At 42.1% G+C, this 24,679-nt stretch overlaps 1 long non-coding RNA gene across 1 annotated transcript; it reads left to right on the top strand.

Moving 5' to 3' along the window:
* The first annotated feature begins 4,539 nt into the window (after positions 1-4,539).
* Positions 4,540-14,747, top strand: LOC118612440. The gene is made up of 3 exons (XR_004954896.1): positions 4,540-5,195; positions 7,183-7,313; positions 13,420-14,747. It is a non-coding gene; the product is annotated as an uncharacterized LOC118612440 (long non-coding RNA).
* Positions 14,748-24,679: the final 9,932 nt, after the last annotated feature.

Below are 24,679 nucleotides of genomic sequence, written 5' to 3' on the forward strand. Positions count from 1 at the left end.
AGGCTGACTCATTCACTAATTCATTAGATATTTCAGTGACTACTCTGTCCTAGGCATTTTTGTTCTAGATACTGAGGTGTAGAAGATGAGGTGACAAAAATAAACATGATGCCTGCTCTCATGGTGGGAAGACAAACAGTCAAAAAATCACACAAATCAATGTAAAATTACACCAGAAAACCACTATGGAAAACAATATGGCAGTTTCTTTAAAAATTAATGATAGACTTACCATATGATCCAGCAATTGTACTTCTGGATATATAGTCAGAATTGAGGGTGGGGTCTCCAAAAAATATTTGTACACCCGAGTTCATAGCAGCATTGTTCACAATAGCCAAAAAGTGGAAACAACCCAGGTGTCCATCAACAGAGGACTGCATGAAGAAAATATGGTATGCAGTATACATATTATGGAATATTATTCAGCCTTAAAAAGAAAGGAAATTCTGACACATGCCACAACATTGGATGACTGTTGAGGACATTATGCTAAATGGAACGAGCTGGTCATAAAAGGACAAATACTGTGCGATCCCACTTACATGAGGTACCTAGAGTGATCAAATTCATTGAGACAGGAAGTAGACTGGTCGTCACCAGGAGCTAGGCAGAGGGGAAGTAGGGAGTTTGAGTAAATGGGTAGAGTTTCCATTTCGCAAGATGAAAAAAATTCTAGAGATGAATGATGGTGATGGTTGCCCAACAATGTGCCTGCACTACTGTCGCTGAACTGCACACTCAACAATGGTTAAGATGGGAAACTTTATGTTAAGTGTATTTTAGCACAATTAAAAATAATTTTAAAAATAAGAAAAAAAATTACACCAGCGATAAGAGAAATGAAGGCAAGTTGAAGCTGACCAGAGGAAGTGACAGGCAAGCTGAGTTTTGTAGGACGAGCAAGGGCCGTCAGGGTCAGTGGTGCATCTGTCCTTCCCACCGCCAAGGTCATCGGATTGCACAGAGCCCTTTAGGTTTCGTGCTATTTTGTTTTTCGAGAACCAAACCAGTGCTCTCAGACTTTTGTGAACACAAGATTCATCAGAGGAATTTGTTAAAGGCAGATCCCTAAGCCTTAACCTCCCACATTCTGATTCAGTAGGTTCAGGTGGGTCCCATATATATAAATAATGTAGCCCCTCCAAGTGCCTCTAAGGAAGACCATCCGAGACCACAATTTGGCGAGATACTGACTTGGATCTCTACTAATTTTTTAAATCTAAGACTCTGTCATTAATTTGCCACTCAGTTGTAGGGTTAGAAACAGAGGCAATTTATTTCAGAATGGCCTCAGATAGTCACATGATGCCTACGTCTCGAACTACTTTGCAGACGAAATTATCTTCTACAACCTTCTGAGCTGCAAGGAAACATTATAATGCCCATTCTATAAATAAATAAGTGAAGGCAGGCACAGGGCAGTTATATGAGTTATCTATAAGAATGGAGCTTGTCATGAAATATGGCTCTCGACCACATTTCTGGTACCAGAGTGGGCCCAGCCCACCGGTTCTACACGGCCCTGATTCCCTAGATGCAAGGCTGTCATAGCCACTTATTTAGAGGCTTGCACAAGTAATGTTTACTGTCTTATTAGCCCAAGCTATTAAAATATGTTCCCAGCAACTGTGATTAGATCAAAGCTGGCGTATTTAGCACTCCATCAACCTAAAACCATTATTTTCCAATTTCTCTGCAATGATGATCACAGTCGACCTTACACCATTCTTAGGACAAAATCCCATTCAATCATCAAAGGAAGATAACTCAGTTCTGTGTGGTTTTATGGTGAAATACACTACATTAAATCTTATTTCTTTGAAAATTGGTTACAAGGTATTATTAAATAGCATGTTTATTTTATAAACCTGAATGTGCTATTCCCCATTCACGACAGATAGTGGTCCACCTGCCCCTCTATGCTATAAATGACATTGTTCATTTCACTGGGCTCTAGATGGGGCTGGATATAAAGTGGCATGAACACTCATGCAGAGTTCGAAACAAAGAATTTCCTGTTAAAGAGAATGGGCCATTTCTTTGTTTTATCTGGATCTTTTACTTTAGCAGAATACCCATTAGCCAGATTTATTTAATTTCTACTCTTTCTGAGACTTCTGAAGACATTCATTGGCTCGATCATTCCACTTTTTTACTCAACGTTTCTTACTATTTCATTCGTTTGTGTCTTATCTTCTTGGCGGGCCAGTAAGCAACCAGTTAAACAAAAATTTTAACTTCTACTGGGGAAATTATTTTTAAAAGAAAGGGTTTATTAGGCCATCGCTAGTGAAAAAGGAAGAAGAAGAAGGAGGAGGGGAGGGGGAGGGAGAGGGAGGAGGGGAAGGGGAAGGGAAAGGAGAAGGAGACTGGTCTTGGGGCATAGAGCCTAAACCACCGGCAGCATGGCTAGGTAGGAAAAACAACACATTCTTTGCCAGGAGTTTTGTAAGCGTTTTTACATGTTAAGTGAGGGGGAGAAAGATGTAAGCTATTCTGAAAGGATTTACCTTCACTGTAGACAAAGGAGATGGGAGAAGCTGGAGTGGAGCTAGTCCCGGATTAGGCACAGCAGAGTCCACACCAGAGCCAGAAAGCTCATGTGTAGATAAGATGCGGAGGCTCCTGAGGTGGACAGCTCCCGGCTAGTCTCTCTTTTGGATAATCATGGAAATCACTTGGAAGTTAATTAATAATTCCAGCACACACTAAGGAATGTGAGTTGTCTTTTGTTGGTTTTCCCCTGCAGTTGTGAACTGATTAACCTCTTTTTGTCTCTTCCGTCCACCTTCTGCCTGTCATATTTAATTTAGGGCATCTCAGAATTTTCTCCTTGTCAAACCTAAGGAAGAGCCAGAGTGAAACTTTAGGCCTCCTGATTCTTTCTGGCACATGGTTCCACATGATGAACCTCCAACTTTTTAGTAATTTTATAATACAATGTAGGATGGTGGCCTGGAAAACAAGTCCAGTAATTCTTGGGGTCTGATAGACCTGTGTTTGAATCCCAGTTATATCAGCTGATATGCTTTCATACACAAATAACAGAAATCTTGAGTCAAATCCTTAAAAAATAAGTATATCTGTCACTTCTCATGACAGAGAATTCAGAGGTAGGGTGGCTCCGGGTTGGCTGGTTGATTCAGTTGCTCAAAAATATTAGCAATAATGTAAGTTCTTTCTACCTTTCTGCCCTACCCAACTCCGGACATTGCATTCAGGCACAATGGCCAATGGAAGAAGACTAGTAACTTATTTGAGCCTAGTTTTCTTTATTTATCAATTAGTCTTATTATTTGTACTTTACAGAGCTAGTATAAAAATTGAGGAAGATAAAATACATGCAAGCCCGAAGCAGAGCACATGGCCTGCGTAGATGCTAAATATACAAAGACTGGGCGAGGTGTGATCAGAGCCTTGTAGGGGATATAATTTAAAGGAGTAAAGATATGGGCCTTGGATTTAAAATTCGTCACCACTGCTTACTAGCTGAGTCACCTTGGATAAATTTACATAATGTTTCTAAGCTTGTTTCCTCATCTAGAGCATGAAGATAATACTAGCACAAGTTAAAGGTTTGGGGAAAGGTTAAATAAAATGATACACGTAAAACACATAGCACTGAGCCTGGTACCTGGGGAGTTATCAATAAATATGAACAATTTCCTTTTTTTAATATTGATGATCACAGCTGAAGAACAAAGAGTTCCATGGCTTGGTGAAGAAAGTCGGCCTCTGTTGTTGTTGCTGTTTGCTGTTAAGGGGACGCTGACTCCTGCCGACCCTATGAATGAGTGACATCCACAATGTCCTGTCCTCAATAACCCTGCTCAGCTCCTGTAGACCTGCGCCTATGGCTTCTTTTATGGAACCGACCCATCTCACATCTGGTCTTCCTCTTTTCCTGCTGCCTTCTATTTTTTCCCAGCACTAGTGTCTTTTCCAAAGACCCCTGCCCTCTCATGATGTGCCCAAAGTAGGATAGCTTCAATTTTGTCATTTTTGCCTCCAGTAACATTTCAAGCTAAATCTGCTCTAGGATCCACTTATCAATCTTTCTGGTGGTTGAGGGTATCCCTCCTTCAACATCGTATTTCAAATGAATCCATGTTTTTCCTATCAGCCTTCTTCACTGTCCAACTTTTGCATTATACAGAGTAACTGGGCACATGAGTTGAACTTACTGGGCCCTAATGATGCATTTAGGGAGGTGAGCCTTACTAGCACACTGAAGTGCAGACTTCTGTTGAGCTGGGAGGTAAGGTTAGCTAGATAAGGTAAAGTGAGACCTGGTTTTTACGTTGTCTTCAATTGCCCAAAGAAAGATCAAGACTTTGTGATGGTAACAAATTGGGAGTCCTCTCTGCAAGAATCTTGTCCAGGAGCTGGAGCTGAATTTGCTCCACCGTGAAGGCCAGGCCAGTCTCCGCAGAGGAAAGGGCAGGGCCCAGGCTGGCTTGCCTCCGGATCTCCGTAGGTGGCAGTGTGTGTGCCGCGACCGCGGGCGTGGCCATCCCTGCGCCTGGCCCAGACGCTACGATTCAACACCCGGGAAACCCCCGGCCTCCGCAGCACCCCAGACTGCCGTCCAGCTGCCCATCGACTCGCCTCCCCTTCTCCTTCAGTCAGCCTGCTGTGCTGGAAACAACACCCGGATTTCTACAGGTTCATCTGCAATGAAGATAAAGCATGAAAAGCCTCAGCTGAGTTTGTAAACAGCAGTACCTACCCCTTGCTCTCAGAATGTATTCTTAAATTTGTTTTTACTTTAGGGAACTGATTCCGTGGTTAATCGTTCCTTCTCAGTCCTGAGAAAAGCATTGTGCCAGTGAGCCGGTTTAAAGGGAGGATTCTGTGGCTTTAAGGGCTCAAAGTCAGGCTAATTCTTTCTCCGTGTGTCATTGACACTGAAGTAAATGTTTTGCTCAGCCCACTCCCTGCCCCTTCGAGATGTGATTTGAGGCTTACATGGATTTATATCCTCAGGACTCCACAAATTCTCTCCTTCTGGCACCTGTTTCAGAGTCTAAGAGTACGGGTTGTCTGGAACACATACTTACAAATCCTATGAAAACAGAATGTTGAAGTCCTAAAGACATCAGCCCCACAAAACCAGGCCGGTGGCTACAGTTTTATGAAGAGTACAGACAATGAAGTCACGGATTCAAGTTCTCTCCCCGGCATTTATGAGAGTAAGTTACTTGGCTCTTTTGATTCAATCTGCAAAATGGCCCCACCTCAAGGATATAAAAGGATTAGCAGTGCCATGCCCAGCCTTTTAGGATCTGGAACCAAAGAAAAAAAATCACTAACATGGATATCCTGTCTTTATGTAAATTCTTGATATTTTCCTCATTGTTGATGTTTTTGCATTAATTTTTATTTTTTAAGTAAAAGTTGCATTGAGATGTTATTAATCATGATTACTGAATTGAGGTGGGTTTTTTGGCACCTCCTCCTCCTTAAATTTGGCAGAAGAGGTGAACACCTCACTCACCTCGCCCTAGTCAAAGACCCTGGGAGTTAGATAAAGTAATGTATGGAAACATACCAAGAACCCTATAGACTTGCTATAATATTTGCCAAACGGGTGAATAGAGATTTGGGGGCTGGGTTGGGAGGCTGGGGCCACATGAACACAGAATTGGACCCTCTCGCAGAGCCTCTTGTTTAAAACCCACTACAACTTTGATCTCAGTGTTAATTTCCCCATCTTCAGATGAAAATCCAAAAGTGCATAATAGGGTGTTTGTAGAAAAATAATGTTCCTGGTTCTCCGACAGCTCAGTTTTGCAGGTCTGTAGCAATGATGCTCTGCTCTGAGTCATTCGAAATCTTCCTCCGGCTGCCTCTTTCCCGCACACCCACTTGCATGTGAGACAGCGGGCCAGCCAGGCAGTGCAGTGCTGGCAGTGGGGGCAGGTGGCACGGTGTGTTCCTTAAAGGGGGCGGGGCGCCCTGGAGCAGCCAGAGGACCGGTCATCTGGTGGAGGGGGAGGGGGGGTTCCCAAGAGCTCATTTCAGGACCTATGTCAGCACGTTTGTGATGCAAAACTTGGTCACCCCTGTCTTTGGAGTAAGAAGGGGAGAAAATGACCAGCAGCATAGTGTACTTACTGAAGTTCTTTACATTTATTTCCTTTTCTTGGAAAATAAAATATTATTATTAAGGTTCAACTTTTTAAAGAATGTCTCCAGTATTATTTCTAACCTTGAAAAAAAATTTAGAGTTCAGTGGTTTAAGAAAAATAACTCTTCAATGTGTCTTATAAATAAGCTATGTCTGCCAAACAGAAGAAAGTAGAATGAGGTCAAGTGGAATGGATGGCGTGCCTGCTTGCTTCCCAGAGTTTTAATTGAATGCAACCAGTAGGTTGGTAAGGACTTATTTAAAGCAGCTTCCACTTCCACTGCTTACAGCATCTCCTCCCTCCATTCTTGTTCCTTTATTCTCTCTTGCTCCCCTCCAGGAAAAAGAAACAAATTAAATAGCTGTGTCAGGTCCTATGTTAGGGGTTTCCAACGTTTTAGCAATTTAATGTTAAAATGATGCTATGAAGTAGACATTCTTATCTTTTTAAGGATGAAGACAACAGCTCGGGTTCACCCAGAGTCCAGTGGCTACACCAGGCCTTAGCCAGGCCTTCACCATCTTAAATTCTGGTTTCAATTTTGCCGTAGCCCATATCTAGATTAGTAGATAATGGGTGGCCTGCAAAATGTTGCGACCTTGAATTAACCACACCCAACTGTTTATAGTTTTATTAATCTTCATTTTATTGTATAAAAGGTAAGAGGTGGACATTCATTCTCTGTTTGAAATGAGAGAACAGAAGTATCTTGAGATAAGAGTACTCTCTGTAATCACTCAATGAATGAACACGGGTCCAGGTCCCAACAGAACCCCATTCTTTGCCCAGGAGACCCTAGTGTGAGAAATGGGTTACCCTTTCCTTGGAGCTACTTCTCCTGAATGGGATGAGACGCTCTGGTCCTACTGATGGCAGTGAATATATCCAGGGACCAAGTACACAATGCCCGGTGATCAATGTCAGGACAACAATCACTTATTCACAGTTCGGAGGGCAGTCTCCACGTGAGCTCTGTGCATATATATGAAGATAAAGATCATGAGTATGGAGATGGAAGGATATCATTTTTTCTTTCATTTTGGCCTAGGTTGAAAAACATTTGCAACATCATTTCTGTTTTCCTTGGTTTAAGATATCAAAATATTAATGATAGTTTCTACGTATAGTAGAAGAAACAGAAGGAAAAAACAGCTGTGTATCTCCTCCAACATGGAAGAGGTAAGAGGGGTAAAATCTGCCGACCTTAAAGTTCCAGTCTCCCTTTTTCCCTTTGTGTTAGAATCCCAGACCTCATTTTCCAGCCTTTCTTGCAGAGGCTATGTGCCTAATTTCTCACGGAAGAGAAATAAGAAGTTTTGTGTGGGACTCAGGAAAGTCTTTTCACTTTTATTTATTTATTTTTAAAAAAGTCTTTTTCGAATGGAGATGATGCTCTTTTCTTCTCATTCCTCCATCTTGCAGCCTAAGCATGGATGTGATGACTGGAGCATTAGCAGTCAGCATGGACCAGGAGGCCACCCTAGGGCAGAGCTGCAAGCAGGCTTGGGTCTTTGATGGCTTTGTAGAGCTAATCACACAGGCTCAGAATGCCTAACTCTAGTCTTTTATATGAAAAGAAATGGAATTTTATCTTATCTCAGACTAAATCGAGAAGGGGGCATCTATGGGGGAAGAGTGTTTCTATTTCATGCAGGTAAACCTAATCCTAACTGATAGAGAATTTATTGAAACAACATAATCCTATTTTACTAGGAACTTTATTTTCTTAATGTTTGGGAAGAGACCTTGGCCAGGAGAAAAGTTGTGTCATGAATCTCACTTTTCCTGCATTTTTAAAATGCCACATTCATTCCAGAGGCCAGAGCAGTTGACTGACTGAATACATATTTACTGTGCGTTATTAATGTGCCAGGCTCAGGGCAGACTGCCCAGGGAAGTCCTGCCCGTTTCACAGTGAATTAATGAACCAAGTAGACCATCAACATTTCAGAGGTCCCCCCACCCTTGCCTCCTTAGCACTGAAAGAGGGAAATGAAATAATCAGCTGTCACTGGCCCTGATGAGAGGATTAAGTGACATTAACATATGCCAAGGTTTCACATCCCCACCTTCTTTTAAACTTTAAATCAAACTGGTAATAGGTGTTATTGTCCTCAAAGTGTAAGCAGCAATGCACAGAGATGGACCAGTTAACCCTTAGACACCCAGCCAGTAAATACTTGGGATATGAGTAGCTCAGTAAATATATGTTGAATGAGTGAAAAAAGACCCATACTCTGTTCACCTCTTTGCCAAACACAAATGTCAAAGAAAAAAAGCTCACATGAAACACCTCCATTCCTAAATATCTTTGGGATAAATGAATGAGAATGGATGTGGGTGCTTCTCTGAAGCCAATATTGGATGAGAAGTTCTATCTGCTCTAGACTCCGTACATTTATCAATCAATCCACTGACCGACCTCCTAGACTGCACTACTGAACCAAGAACAAAGCTTCAACCAATGGACACTTTGATTTTTAGGCACAATTCCACTATGACATGTGTGACCCTCAGCAAGTCACTCAGTCACTGAGCCTCTTGTGCCTAATCCATAAATAAGGGTTTTATTCAACAAATACAGGGGCTCAGCACTATGCTAATTGTGGAGGATGCAGGAAGAAAAGATATAATTCTTGTTGTTAAGGACCTGAGTTCAGTGAGGAAATTTACAGATAAATACAACATAATGGTGTGGTTAACGTGTAACATGCTGTCCTGACCCTGAAGTCCCTAAGTTGGGGTGCATGAAAATACTCCAGTCCGGCTCAAAAACAGAGGTGCAAGTTCCTCTCTCCCTCCTACCCTGACTCCCTGGCATCGCCATCCTGCTGGATTTCCAGTCATCAAGGGGTTTATAAATCTCCTTGTGTTGCAGGGCAGCATCCTCTCAAGCACCCTAATGCTCTCGCACTTCAAAGTGCCCCCAAAGTGGCCCTTCTCTGGGCCCCCTGGCACTTCCTGTCAGAGGAGTAGCCCCTCTCCTGGTAACATTCCCACAAACCTTCAGGGTTCCTACCCACAGCTAGTCAGTCCTCACTCTCCAAAGGCCCAATTTTACTTTTTTTTCTTTCAAATGATAGGTTTCCCTGGCCTATAACAAATGACATTAGGACAAAATCCAAACCCTCAGTTAACATAAAATAGAGAATCCAGACTTTAGAAACAAATGGTCTTCCTTCCCAATGAGGGAGAGAAAATTATTTAACTAGGGTTAGAGTGGTACTAGTAAAGACTTGACACTACAAGTAACCTTCCCTGAACGTTCAGGGCGATGAGTTATTCTCAGTCAGCGCTACCTAACATTTTTTGAGCATTTTCAGCACTATGTGCCAAGCACTGAGCTAAATACTTTACAGCTGAGAACTTTAATCCCCCCTCTAGCACCCTTGTAATAAAATCCAGTATCAGCTAAATTTTAAAAAGGTACCAGAGCCATGTAACTTTCCCAAGGTTAAGTTGAGTCTGGCCCTTTTGACTCAGGGCCCACACCCCTAACCGCTCTTCAAGGTTACATTACAAGCCTTTTGTCGACTGCTTTGAGGATTCCAAGAGATGTCTTCTTTTGTTCAGAATGCCCTCCTGTCACTCCTTAGTCTAACCAGCCCTTTCTTACTCCTGGGCCTCAGGTTGCATTAATCAGCTAGGGCTACTGTAACAAAATACCACAGACCGGGTTGATTAAAACAAAAATTTATGTTCTCACAGTTCTGGAGGCTGAAGTCCGAAATAAAGGTGTTAGCAGGTTTGCTTTCTCCTGAGAACTCTTTCCTTGGTTTCCAAAGAGTGACCTTCCCTATGTGTCCTCACATGGCCTTTCCTCTGTCCGCACATTTTTCTGGTGTCTCAGTGTGGTCAAATTTCCTCTTCTAATAGGGGCACAAGTCAGAATCTAAAGACTCATTTGAATTTAATCACCTCTTTAAAGGTCTTCTCTCCAAAGATAGTCACATTTTAAGGCTCAGGGAATTAGGGCTTCAATTCATGAATTTGGAGTGGGTAGACACAATTCACCCCATAACACAGGAATAAATGTTATTTCCCAAGATAGGTCTGTGATCTCTTTGGTGAGGCTAGTTCCTCCCGTTAAATGCTCCCATAGTGCCCTATACATGTTCCTGCTAGCAGTTAGAACTAATATAATTAATTACTTAAACGACTCTTTGTTCAATGTCTATCTCTCCCGAGCTATGTAAGCACCATCAGGGGAGGGGTCAAGTCTTCCTTGTCCTTTCTGTGTCCTCATTTTCCAGCATAGTGTCTGGCACCTGATAGGTACTGTCTTAGTCCGTTCGAACTACTATGACAATACCGTAGACTGAGCGGCTAGAAAAACAGACATTTCTCACAAGTCTAGGGGCTGGGAAGTCCAAGATCAGGGTTCTTACTAAGGGCCATCTTCCTGGTTTGCAGGTGGCTGACTGTCTACTGCATTCTCCCCTGGCAGAGCACAGAGAGTGAGAGAAAAATAGAGGAAGCGGGCTGTCCCATGTCTTTTCTTATAAAGGCACCGATCCTATTATTAAGGGCTCCATCCTCATCTCATTACCTCCAAATACCATCAGATTGGGGATTAGGGTTTCAACATATGAATTTCTGGGGACACAAACACTTACTCTATAACGTGTACTTAATAAAGACTTTTTAAATACGATGTGGAATAAGGTGAAGCATTTGTATTTTTTAAATTATAAAGCATCATGAAGCTTCTTGTATTCTTAGAAACTTTTACAAGTGAAGGAATGTTTGAGCTAGATGATCCTGATGATTATTTCAATGATTTCATGAAATCATTGCCAGAAAAAGATCCTTAGGGAAATTGACACCCTGGCACATTGTGTTTTGCCTTTTTCTGGTTAGGTGGGGGAGGTGTGTTGCTTAAGTTTTTATTTTCTTTTAAAGCAGTGCTAGAATCAGTTCATACTGGCTCATGGAAGCTGCTTTTTAAATATTCAGGAATTTTTCAAGTCAGCTGTTAGACATAGCCATTATTAAAAATTAAATTCGATAAATTTGTAATTCAATAAGTATATTAAAAACAAAGAAACCAAACTCTCCAATATTGTTACTAGTATTTTTTTTCTGATATATCTCCTTGGACAAGGGAAACAAAAGAAAAATAAACAAATGCAGCTACATCAAACTAAAAAGGTTTTGCACAGTGAAGGAAACCATCAACAAAACAAAAAGACAACCTTGAATGGGAGAAGATATTTGCCTACACTACATCTGACAAGGGGTTAATATCAAAAATTTATAGAGAACTCGTACAACTCAACAACAACAACAACAAAACAATCCAATTAAAAAATGAGCAGAAGACCTGAATATGTATTTCTCCAAAGAGGACATACAGATGGCCAACAGACATATGAAAAGATGCTCAATGTCACTAATTATCAGAGAAATGCAAATTAAAACCACAATGAAATATCACCTCACACTTGTCCCGCAGCTATTAAGTGGCACCGTTAACACTGAAACCAGTTTATACTAACGCTCTTTTAATCACTGTATTGCCTCCATGGTGAGTGTTCAGCACCTGTGGGATATCCAAGACAATACGTCGAGTGGGTCTAAGACTGCAGCTCAGGAGAAAAATAAGAGCTGAGAATAAAGACTTGTGATTTATCAGCGTATAGACGGTATTTAAAGCCATGGGAGTGAATAAACTCTGCAGGTTGAGAAGAAAAGAGGGAAGTGGGCAAAACTCTGAGAAAGCCCAGCTTTCACAGGCCCATGGAAGAGGATTCTGCTTACAGTGTTGTAGCCGCCAGCCCCCCATAGACACACGGACTACCGGAACTCAGTGAGTTATAGGAAACACACTCTGTATTCAGCCAGCTGGACCTGCCAGGGGTACACAGACCCTAAATTAAGCCGCCTCGAAAGGTAGAGGTACAGGATTTTTAAGCCCTAAACCCCATTCTTCATTCTGTCTGAACACAAAAGTCTATTTTTCTTCTATTTTCTAACTGTCAACCCACAGGTCAGTTGTGCAAGTCAGGGTCAGAAGAAGAAAGCTTATTGTTGGAATGTTATGTTCCTATGGGTGACAGCCTATGTTCCCATGGGCGATAGCCAAGCAGTCATTTTGCAGCCAACGCAACAGCAGAGGCTGGAAATGTGGAGACATAAACACCTGGGGAGTGGAGCCTTGTTAGGGGTGTGTGGCCACCAATGTCAATGCTTCGAGGACCTTGAGGAAGATTAGGAGATGAGCAGATGCGTGTCAGCACCACAGAGGTGGCGTTGGCAAGAGTCATTTAGTGGTGTGCCAAGTGGCTTCTAGAAATAAAAAAAAGTAAGGAATGGAGAGGGCGAGTGCAGATCACTTTGTCACGCTTTCAAAAATTTTAAGTATGATGAGAAGCAGAATATTCACCTGAGGGAATGCGGGCTCGAAGGGGAGGCTTTTCTGTCCCATGGAGGAGATGTGAGCATGTATGAATGCTGGTGGGAATGAGTCAGCAGAGGGAAGGCGAAGACACGGGAAAGACAGGTTAGAGACGCAGCGAGGTTTCCGAACTGTGGGAAGTTCTGATCCAGAGTTCAGGTCCCTTAAAAAAATATTCCTTGAGTGTCTACTTCATGTATGGTGGGGTCTTAGATAAGGCACCTCTTCACCTCTTCCACTGTGACTGAAGGGAAAAGGCCATGTAGGACGGTTTCAGGTGGAGGGGGAGGAGAGGGAGGGAAACAGTGCAAAGTCTGAGGAAGGAGGAGCCAAGAATTAACTTGATTGAAAGAGGTTTGAGGACGATGGGTAAGGACCAAACTAGCCGCTAGGCCACCGGGAACGGAAGGGCCGCAGTGCTGTGCGGAGCGCCCGCTGGGCGCGGGCAGCTGGGTCACAGCAGCGGCTGCCTCCCGTGCGCCCCGGCAGCACTCAGCTGGCGCGGTGATGAAGTTAAGTGCATGGCTGGTTTGAACTAATACTTTTTCTCCCCTTTAGGTGGAAGCAATACAATGATGATAAGACAAAGAAATGAAGGTATTGACAAAAGACCTGATGAACTGATGTAAGCAGAACGAAGTAAAAATAGAATAGGGCTGATAGAAATTAGAAATTTCTAGGCATTAAAAATCTCAGTGAATCAGAGAACAAGTGTTGCAGAAATAACAAAGAAAGAGCACTGTGGTAACTTAAAATATGTTTACGAATTTTTTGGCATTCCATTCAAAAAGGGGAACATAGTTGCACATGGGCTGGACCTAATTCTTTCCTTCTAACATATAGAAAAAAGCAGAAGGTGCTTGCTTATAAAAGGCATTTCTCTCTTAGATTTCTTGCTCTGGGGAACTTAGTTGCCATGTCTCGAAGACACTCGAGAATCCCTATGGAGAGGACCACGTGGTGAGGAACCGAGGCCCTGCCAACAACCCGCATGGACTTGCCTGGCGTGCAACCGAACTACCTAGGAAGGAAGGAGATGCCTCCAGCTCTGCTGAACACCTTGGATGCAACCTCCTGTGAGACCTTGAGCCAGAACCCCCCTACTAAGTTGTTCCTGGATTCCTGATGTCAGAAACAGTGTGAATTAATACCTTTTTTTCTGGTTGTTGTTTTAACTGGCTAAGTTTGGGGGTAATTGGTTTTGCTACATTAAATAACAATACAGGCACTGAAAAAATAGGAGACTGAGAAAGGAACGTAGAATGTTTGAATTCCAGATGTCAGAGGTTGTGGGTTCATGGCAGTGATTTTCTAAAGTGAGCTAGAAGTGGTAGATACTGAAGCTGAGAAGTTCAAAAAACAGAGATGTTGGTCAGGTTGTCTGAATATATAAGGAAGTTATCCAAATAAAGGCAGAACTCAGTTTAAAGGAAGACTGTGAGTCACAGGCCAGGTCTCGAACGAGCAGGAACAACTGGGAAGTGGGTAGATGACGTCAGTGAGCGGGGGCAGATGGCACAAGCAGGAATCTTTACAAAAAAAGCGAGGGAGTAATGATTTGAAAGCAACACAAGCAAGCGAGGAGGACTCCGGTCCCTCTCTGGATGGCAGGTCCTACTGGTGTGGCAGGATAAGCAGGGCACTTAGGAGAGGCTAGAAGACGGCTAGGTTTTACATAAAGTCAAGAGCTGAGAATCCTCTCAAGCAAGAGGCCGAGAAAGTAAATGTGGGAAAGTGTATTAACTGCAGAGTGGGGATGCAGGAAGGTGCAGTAAACGGTTTGAGGAGAAAGGGAGTATAGGGGTGTGTGTGTGTGTGTGTGTGTGTGTGTGTGTGTGTGTGTGTGTGTGTGTGTGTGTAGGACTGGGGCTAGAAGTGCGGTGGTAAATTAAAGCTGAAGCACGTTGGAGAGGATTCGGGCAAGGTTAATGGACTGACTTGTGAGTTTCCCATGATATCTTTGCATCCCTGTCACAGCACTAATTCAATTTATCAGTAGTTCATGCCTATAATATGCACATTACTGGAGTCTCACAAACACAGAGGTCCTGCATGTTAAACATGGCATCTGGGTCACACTCATTCAAGACATCAAGATTATTTTCTCCACTCAGATTGAAATTGAATTTTATTTTTTTTCATGTAAAACATTGTTGTTGCAAAAGTGAAATTTATTTTTCACATTGTTTGAAAAAATATAGCTAGAAAACAGAACTTTAAAGGCAATTTCCCAATTCTACATAAGTAAATAAATATTTGTTGCTATATGGTTGGTTTTTCTTTGGTTGTAGAGATTATTCTTTTTATTTTATTTTTTGTAAAAAATAAAAATGCTACATTTTTTTATTCCTGAAGGTATTCTATAGAAAATAATTCAGTGTTTGAGACTTACTTAGGTTCTGTCGAAAAAGTAAATCCTTAAATATACAAATTTATGAGTTGGAGTTATAAAGATGATAATTTGAAGTCCTATAAAGGAAGGAGATGGTTATATGCATATATAATATATGAAAACATATTTTTTGAAGGGTAAGAAAAATATAAACTTACAGTTTATATAGAATTAACTGTAGTGTCAAATAACAGTTCTGAAAATGAATAAAAGAAGATATGGGATGAGGAGGGGGAGGTCAGTGCTCACTTAACATGTAAGAAACAGAACTAAAGAATCCATTGAGCGTTTTCTGAAATCAGAACAATGTAGCATTCTAGACACTGTGACATCACTTTTTAAAAATAGCTGCTTTCACCAACAGATAGCAGTTTATAATGAAAACGTTTTTTCATTTCTTTTGGGAAGAGGGAGGGGAAAGTTAGGGGAAAGGGTGACTAGTGACTAAGTGAGATAAATGTTCTAATTGTCTCCAGTCTCCATGTAAATAGAAATGTAACTGGCACCAAGCTGCAAGGTCACGTGCACATTCTCTCATGAAAATATTAAACAAATAGTTCATTTGATTGTTTGGTTTTATGACTGGAAAGTCATTAACATAATGAATTTTAGTATTATCCTACTTTTAACAGATTAGAAGCAATCACACTAACCAGACAAAAATCTCCGTGGATGCTTCCATGATGACTTTGATGAGGATGATAAAGGTGTGCCCTCCAGAGACATTGACTGGGGCCAGGGCTGTGATGTGCATGCAGGGGGCTGGTACCCACCCAGGATCAACCTCAGCCTGGGCAGATGGTGACTCTGCTCTACGAGTCTCTCTGTGCCCCACACAGTCTTCTGTCACTCAGTGTGTAACATGCCATTGCTTTCAGAGTCACGTGAACCTTGTTGCCAGTGGTGCGCTGGGAAAGTTGGCTCTTGAGGAAGTTTCAATGGTAAAAATGCTGATTTCAAGCTCCCCAGTTCGGAATGAGTTGGGAAGAGCCAGGGTGTTCAGACTCCAGCACACTCTGAAGCTGTGCCTGCTCCGCCCCCGGCCGGCCCCTTCCTGCCAGATGCAGTTACTAGTCCACCATCAGTACCTTATTTATAAGGTTTGGATTCCCTTCAAAATATAAATCTCCGTGGAAAGGCTGGGGGCATAGGAAGTGCTCATTTTTCTTCTCCTCCATTTCCTCTTCAACATCTCCTCCTCCAGCCTGCCCTTCTCCTCCTCCTCCTTGTCATCCCTCCCTCTCTGCTCTTCCTCTTCTCTCTTTCAGAATTTACCCAGGACAACTCTGTGATGCACATTGTGCCAGACACTGGGGTACAAAGACTGGTGAGGATTCATCCCTGACAGTGGGAACCGGTGGTCTAGCCGGTGGAGACCAATGCAGGAAAACAAAGCTGCACAGGGCGCAGTCAGTCTCGGAGGAGAGTGGTTAATTCTATGCAATACAGGACTGAATCTGTAAGGAAAGGCTTTAGGAAGGTGCTGATGCTTGAGTTCAATCATCAGATGTGTCCACGTTTGTATCTGTGTTTAAGATTCAATTCATATCAAGTGAAGGTCAAACACTGAAAACAGAAATGGCAGCAGCTTGTCCTGGGCACTCTTCTAAACCGTGTAGCACCTCATGCAATCCTGACAGCAACTGTATGAAGTTTATGCTCTCATATTTTATGTCAGATAATTGAGGCACAGGGAGGTTAGGTGACTTGCCAAAGACCACACAGCTGGTAAAATGTGGAGCCAAGATTTGCATTTAAGCAATCTGACTCTAGAGTACAATCTCAACCATCTACAATATACTGCCTCAAATATTGTCACAGTATATGATGTAACTGAAAGTTTTTCAGGAGTTTGAACAGGGCCGAACCATCACATGTGACCTCAAAAAGCCCTGGGCCAGGGCATCGGTCCTACTTTGGCAGAGCAATTCGATGTTCTGTGTGGAGCCCACCATTAGACATGCGTGCCTGGCAACAGTTCATTAGCTGTAAGTGTGGTAGTAAATGTACCATGAAGAAATTTTCTGTAACCAATTCCAATAATAATTGGATTAGATACTTATTAAGTGCAGATTTCAATAAAACTGCAATGTTAACTTCACGTTCAAGTGAACAAAACTGCTTTGCAGAGATCAAATGACACCGCATGACATTGGCATTGAAGGTCACCCGCTGGTTAAGCATGGGGTCAAATTATTTTGAACTGGCAAACAAGCCTTTGAAATTATTAATGTCATTTTGTACAACATACTATGGAAGTTAAAATATAGAACAGTTTAACTAAAGAGCCAGACCTGAGGCTATAGAGCCTTATTAAATAAGAGTGTTAATGAAAGTGTTATTTAACTACATGTGTGAGTTGATTTAACAAAACATGATCTAGCATGTTAAATTGATAATGCTAATTTAAATATTATTGGTTTTGTATTTTGGTTTGGACTTAATGTGTACGTTTGCCTTGGTTTTATAGTTGTATAAGATACATAGGGAATTTATCTCCTTTAAGTGAATATTGCAAATTTCAACTTCTATCTCACCCTTTGTTTAAAAGTTTTTGGATTTTACTATTATTTCAACTGTTGAAAACTGAAATTTGATACTTGGCTAAAATGGAGTACGGACACCCAGAACATGGCTCATTCGTTTTTTTGGAACGCCTTCTCCAACTCTGTGCTGTGTATTACCCCCAAAGGCAGCAGTTTTCAGTTTTACATTGTGAGTGTGTAAATAAAGCACTTTCAAATGCGCTTGGGCTACGAGCAGCCGAGCAGCCGAGTATCCCATCCCTAGCTACACGGAAGTTTGAGAAGGCAAGAGTTTTCGGTTGCAGGTGATACTCTCCTAAACCAAGTCAGGGGAAGGCTGGCAAGAAAGAAATGGAGATGGGTATTGGGAAGGAAACTAGCAGAGTCTGCTGAGGTGAATGAATAAAGGAAAGAAAAAGTCAAAATCATTCTCACATTTCTCTCTATTCAGCTCCTCCTTCCCACTGTTTTTTCCTTGGTAACTTAAAAGCAGTGGTGTGCTGATATGTGTGTCACATGAGGCTCACTGGAGGGAAAGCTCTGATTTATAACATTGCCAATTCCCGTGGTGTGTAAATATTCTCGCCAAGGTGGGTTTCAAGCTACCAGCGTGATGGTGCCCGTGCGCACAGTGTTGGGAAGAGATGCAGAATAGCACACCATCCCATAGGTTTCCCACCAGAAGATACAGTAAGAGTCAATAACTCCAAGTTTATAGAAAATAGCATAATGTATTAGTTAGTTTGGGCTACCAAAACAAGATACCGCAGACTGGGTGGCTTGAACAATAGACATTTATTGTCTCACAGCTCTAGAGGCTAGAAGTCCAAGATTAAGGTTGTCAGCAGGATTGGCTTCCTCTGAGGCCTCTCTCCTTACCCCGCGGACGGCTGTCCTCTTGCTACCTCTTCGCATGGTTGCCCTGTGTCTTTGCACGTGCGTCCCTGGTATTTCTGTTTTCCAAATTTCCCCTTCTTACAAGGACACCAGTCAAACTGGATCAGGGTTCACCCTAAAAACTCAGTTTAACGTAATCATCCCTTTAAAGACCCTAACTCCAAATACAGTTACATTCTGAGGTGCTGGAGGTTAGAACTTAACATATAAGTTTTGGGGGGTACACAATTAGGCCCATAACTAATGTAGTAAAATAATTAACAAGTGTTGAATTTTGAGTTTTTCTGTTGTTTTATTTTATTTTTTGGTTTGATTTACTTATTTTTTTATTAAAATTTTAAAAAGTTAGATATTTACAAAAACCTGTGAAGTGGTCCCCCCAGATGACTACAGCAACCATTTGGCATTACATCCGACCATTACAATAACATTGACTCTATGCTATGCTCTAAATCCCCGTGACAGTTCTGTAAGAATTCATTTGTACTTCTTCATCCCTTCACCTTTTTCGCCTCTAAACTTTTTGCCAGAGTGGCTGTACCATTTGCAGTCCCACCAACAGTGCATGAAGGTTCCCTTTTCTTCACATCTTTGTCAACATTCGTTGTTTTTTGATTTATTGAGGATAGCCGATCCAACAACTATGAGGTGATATTTCATTGTGGTTTTAATTTGCATTTCTCTGATAATTAGTGACATTGAGCATCTTTTCATATGTCTGTTGGCCATCTGTATGTCCTCTTTGGAGAAATACCTAGTCAGGTCTTCTGCTCATTTAGTCACTCTGAACCTCAGTCTCCTCATCTGTAAAGTGGGGGATAATAATAACCCGACTCATAAGTTAACTGTGAATAAGTCGATTCATACAGAGTTCTTGGCATGGTCCTGGTATATGGTACTAGGACTCATAAATGTGAGTTATTATTGTGAAGATTAAATGAGGCAATACATACATACAGCGCACGGCCCACAGCAAGCTTGACTAAATATTATCTGGTATTATCACATTCCAACTTGAATTTATCTCACCAGCCCTCTCTGTCTCACACTGTCTGACAAGTTGGCTCATCCTCCAGCAGGGGATCTCAGTAAATGAGAACTTTATCTCCCATTTCCCTACTGCCCGCGGCCAAGCAATCACCAAGTTCTCGCTGTTCCACCGCATCACTCCCTTTCTAGTCAGGCTACTTCTTCCATCCTCGGTCCCTCCCATTGGTGTCCCTCCCTGGAGTGCCACAAAGCCTCCCACCTGATCTCTCTGCCTCTAGTCCTGCCCCTGGCCAATCCATTCTTCTCACCCTGCAGCCAGAGTGATCAATCTAAGATGCGCATCAAATTATGTAATTTCCCTGAGGGCTTTGCAATTGCCCTCAGGCTGAAGTCCAGTGTTCTTAATTGGATTGTGAAGCCAATCAGAGTATGAACTTTGCTTTCCTCTCCAGAGTCAACTCCCAGACTCACATTCATTTCATTTTTTCTGCTTTCTCTAGCCTGTGTCCTGCACGTTTTTCTAAAATTTTCTCCTCTGCCCAATCATCTGGTGCTTGCTCTTTAACTCTTAACTAGGATGACATCTCCTCCAGGAAGTTTATCTGACTGTCCCCCAACTAGATAAGGTGTTACCTCCCAATATACTCTCCTAGAATCATGTGGACTATCCAGTTACAATTATCATATCATTATAATTGCCTATTTATTGCCCTCTTTAGACATAAAGTTCACTAAATAATGGTCGAATGCATATATAGGCAACAAATATAGAGCTGTCCTTTATCCTGAGTGGCCTATGACATTGTCGATGACTCTCACCATAGTCTGGGTGGCCCTTTTTCAATCTCTCCCAAATGACATATATTCAATGCACTGGAGAGAATAGGTGGAAAATTGGGAGAGCTGAGTTTAAGTCCTGTCTGTCATCTACTATTTATGCAATCTTGTTAAAGGCATTAAGCATTTTGAATATCAGTTTCCTCATCTAAAAAATGGAGACAGTAATACTTTTCTTCCAGATTGCTGAGAAGCTCAAATAACGTGTAAGAAAGTGCTGTATAAACGGCAAATCGTCACATGATAACAATTCCAACTCATTTCTTTTGGAGGTTCTTGGTTTGCCCTTTTTCCTGCCTCAGTCTTTCTCTCTCTCTCTCTCTCCAACTCCCCCCTTCCTCCCTCTCTCTCTCTCTCTCTCTCCAACCCCCCCCTTCCTCTCCCTCGCTCTCTCTCTCTCTCCAACCGCCCCCCCCCTTCCTCTCCCTCGCTCTCTCTCTCTTCTCTTTCCTGCCAGGGGCACCCAAGACTTGGCTGACAGTGGTTTGCAGACACCTAGAATCAGGGAGTTAGCAACTTTTGAGGACAAGCATGAAAGAGCATGGAACTGGTCAACCAGGACACGTAGCCCAGGACGCATGGCCATTCATCCAGTCAATGGTCAGAGTACAGTGCAGCTGACCAACAATGCATAAGGGAGTCCAGATAAAAACCGAAGAGCCAACCTTTCAGGCCCAGCATAAACTGCTGATAAGCAAACTGGGAAGTTCTAAAGTGGTTTTTGTTTTAAGCCTCTAGCTTTCAATGTGATTTTTATGTAGTTATAAGCACTTTAGAACTTCGGTTTGAGTCTTGATTCTCTCATTTACAAAATTGGGATCATAATTATTTCCCACAAGCATGTCGAGCCACTAAGCAAATAGAAGATCATCAATAAATGTTGCATTAGAATAAATATAAAAACCTGAAAACAAAAATCATTTGTCCATCCTGAGGACATTCCTCATTTAGCTTGTCATCTAAAGCAGGGGTCCCCAACCGCTCCGGGGCCGCAGACTGGTATTGGTCCGTGACTTGTTAGGAACTGGGCCTCACAGCAGGAGGTGAGCGGCACACCAGATAGCGAAACTTCATCTGTATTTGCAGCTGCTCCACAGCGCTAGCTTCACTGCCTCAGCTCCACCTCAGATCATAAGACATTAGATTCTCATAGGAGCACCAGCCCCTGGTGCCAAAAAGGTTGGGGACCGATGATCTAAAGGAAACACAGCCTCCCCCCCCCCCCCCGTCTTCAAGCCAGGCATGTCCTCAAACGTTCTGCTGGGGCTCTGTGTGTGAACCAAATTCAGAGTTCCCAATTACTAGATCTAATCAGTTCAGCAGCAGATGGATCCTGCAGGGTTGCACACTATTCGATGTGCAAGCCCAAGTGAGTTTTAAGGATGACAGATTGATTTTTGCTTCCTGGAAACAAATTTAAATTGATGCGACCATAATGAATTCTTTCTCCCATTCCTGGGGGGTTCAGATAATGCTTTAAGCACACTGTAAATGAGAACTGTTTGCCAAGCTCTCTGATACTGAAAAGGCACTGGATTCCCCTGCTGAAAAACTGGGCTTATTCAGCAAGAGCAGTTTCTGGGTCTAATGGAAACTGTTTCCACTTTAGATGTCAAGGACTCACTCTCCAACTTCTCAGAAGTGATCGGCCAACAAGGGTTTCTTTAGTTCTAGTTATTTGCACCATCTTAGGTGGTTTTGGGGGAAGTGAGAGAATAAAGCCACACTCTCTCAACCATTCATTCAACAAATATTTATTGAGCACCACTTCTGTTCAAAGCACTGTTCAAAGGATTTGGGGTATATCATTAAATAAAACACTCAAGGGGAAAAGGAAAAGAGAGAGAGAGAGAGAGAGAGAGAGAGAGAGAAACTTTGCCCTCCTGGGGATAAAATTATTTGGAGAAGACAGATTTAAAAATGAATAAATAATAAATAAATAAATAAATCTCATGAATGAGTTAATTATATAAGAATAAGAAAGTTTTGGGTGCCCTGGAAAAACTAGAATCAAGTGTAGGGAGTAGCAATGTCAAGTGGACTATGAACATCAATTTTAAATAGAGTACTCAGGGTAGGCATTGTGTAAGCCTCAGTTGATAAAACCACGCGGCCCACATTGAGTCAGTGGTGGCAGCTGAGGTGGCGAGAACAACTGTGGGTCCAAGAGCTGAGGGAGGTCAAGAAAATCTAAAGAGGCACAGAATGTATCTTTAACACACCATTGACACACTGGAGCCACCTCGTACCAGCTCACTGGAGCCAGGTGTGCTCATTCCTTCCTAACTCTGTGTGCGGTGTTGCCATGTTGGTAGCATGCAGTCCGCCATGATGAGCACACTGTGGAAGCTGGCAAACGCTGCATGTCAGGGCTTCCTTTTTTTCTGATAGGAGCTGGTTGTTAAGCATTTCGCATGCCACTGAGTAGACCCACCTCCAGTCATACCATGGGGGGAGTGCAGATGTTTGCCCTTTAGTAATAAGCATGAGCAAAGAGGGCAATTAAGTGTAACACTTACAGGGAGAGATCACTATGGCAAAGTTTCAGGGAAAAGCTTTCTGGAAGAGGGTCTCTTGAGAGAGGAACTAGATCTAATTTGCATGACTGAGAGGAAAGAGAGGACAGAGTGGGTAAACAGGGATGATTGATGGGCAAGGCACGGAGGTTGGGCTGACATGGTGTTACAGAAAACCTCCACCAAGCAAACACCAGCCTGACACTGAAGTCAGCATCTTACTCAGTTTTCCAAAATTGAACTAAAATTATCTTGTCTTTCACGCCCCCACCAAAAATCATTCCTGGCTCTCTGAAAGCTTTGTAAACCTTGATGAACATGGTCCACATGTATCTTTAGGAATGAAATGTGGGTACAGCATCTGTTTGATTGGAGTTCTCTGAATTTTTCTCCATGGAAACCTGAGCTGGTAAATAGAAACTAGAAAGCTGAATGTCTGGTTCTTTTCCCATCTCATTAACTGCTTTGCTTGGTGACATCAGGTGAGCTCAATTTCCCCACTTTAAAATGATCAACTCACATTCTTCACTCGTTGGTGGATAAAGATGAACAATATCATCTTTTGGGAATATTCTTAGCTCTTTGAAAAAAAGACATATTATTTTTCTTCCAAATACAAATATAAACATCCTTAAAAAGCTCAAAAAGTAGAGAAATCCATATTAAATGTTTCTGTTGTCAGGGAAGCCTTTTTCTTTCAAAGTATTCCTCCTCTCGCTCACAAATTTACAGAAGGAATTCCTTCATAAGGCTGTGGTTAATCTGGCCTCCGATCGCTGGTTTGGAATATTAGGCTATCAGTAGTAGAAATATAGAGAGTGATGGGGAGGTCTTGGTCGGATGCCATGTTCAGCATGACATTCACTCTCTCAAATCCTCTCACCTCTTCAGCACCGTTCTTCTGCGGTGACACTCCAGTCCTGGATGAGCCAGCGATTTGTTTTGTTTCAATTTACATAGGTGCTTCTGGCATAATGGGGGGAAAAATCATACAACTTGGCAAATCAATGGGCCTAGAAATTCTTGACCACCAGCATTAAATGGGCTTTCAAGACTCACTCAACAAGGTTACTATGGTTTTTTTTTTTTTTAACATGATTTTTATCCTCACCACAAAAGCATCTCCCTTCACTCTCAGCTAATACTCATCTTAGTTCAGGATGCTATAGCAAAAATCCCATAGACTGGGTGACTTAAACAACAAATATTTATTTCACACAGTTTGTGGGGCTGGGAAGTCTAAGATCAAGGTGCTGGCAGATCCTGTGTTTTTTGTTTGTTTGGTTTCTTTGGTTTGGTTGTTGTTTTGTTTTTTATTCTTTTTAATTTTTCTATTACAGTTAGCATTCAATATTGTATTCGTTTCAGGTGTATAACATAGAGGTTAGACATTTATACAGCTTATGAAGTGATTCCCCCCATAAGTCTAATATCCATCTGACACCATGCATAGTTATTACAATATTATTGACTATATTCCTTATGCTATACTATACTATACATCCCAGTGACTATTTTGTAACTGCCAATTTGTACTTCTTAATCTCTTCAGATTCTGTGTTTGGTGAGAGACTCTTCCTGGTTTTGTAGATGGCTGCCTTCTGGCTGTATCCTAACACGGTGGAGAGAGAGAGAGGAAGCAAGCTCTCTCTTGTGTCTTCTTATAAAGGGACCAATCCCATCATGAGAGCTCCATCTTCGTGAACTAATCACTTCCCAAAGGCTCCACCCATTAATATCACCCCAGTGAAGATTAAGCTTCGCCTTATGAATTTCCTGGAGACGCAGTCAGTCCCTTGCAATAGCCTTGCTTTTATTCCTAATTTATAACAGGAAAGTCACTAGATAAAATTTTGCCACCACTAAATTCACAGACTCACTTGCCACTACATCCATTTCTTTTCACCCTTCTTGCAAAGAAGAGTCCCTTTTCCTCTTAGGACCCTGTTCTTCCAGGTAAATCTTTAATCCCATCTCCTCCCATTTTTTTC

Source organism: Rousettus aegyptiacus, unplaced genomic scaffold, assembly GCF_014176215.1.
Source record: "Rousettus aegyptiacus isolate mRouAeg1 unplaced genomic scaffold, mRouAeg1.p scaffold_m13_p_16, whole genome shotgun sequence".
NCBI lineage: Eukaryota > Metazoa > Chordata > Mammalia > Chiroptera > Pteropodidae > Rousettus > Rousettus aegyptiacus.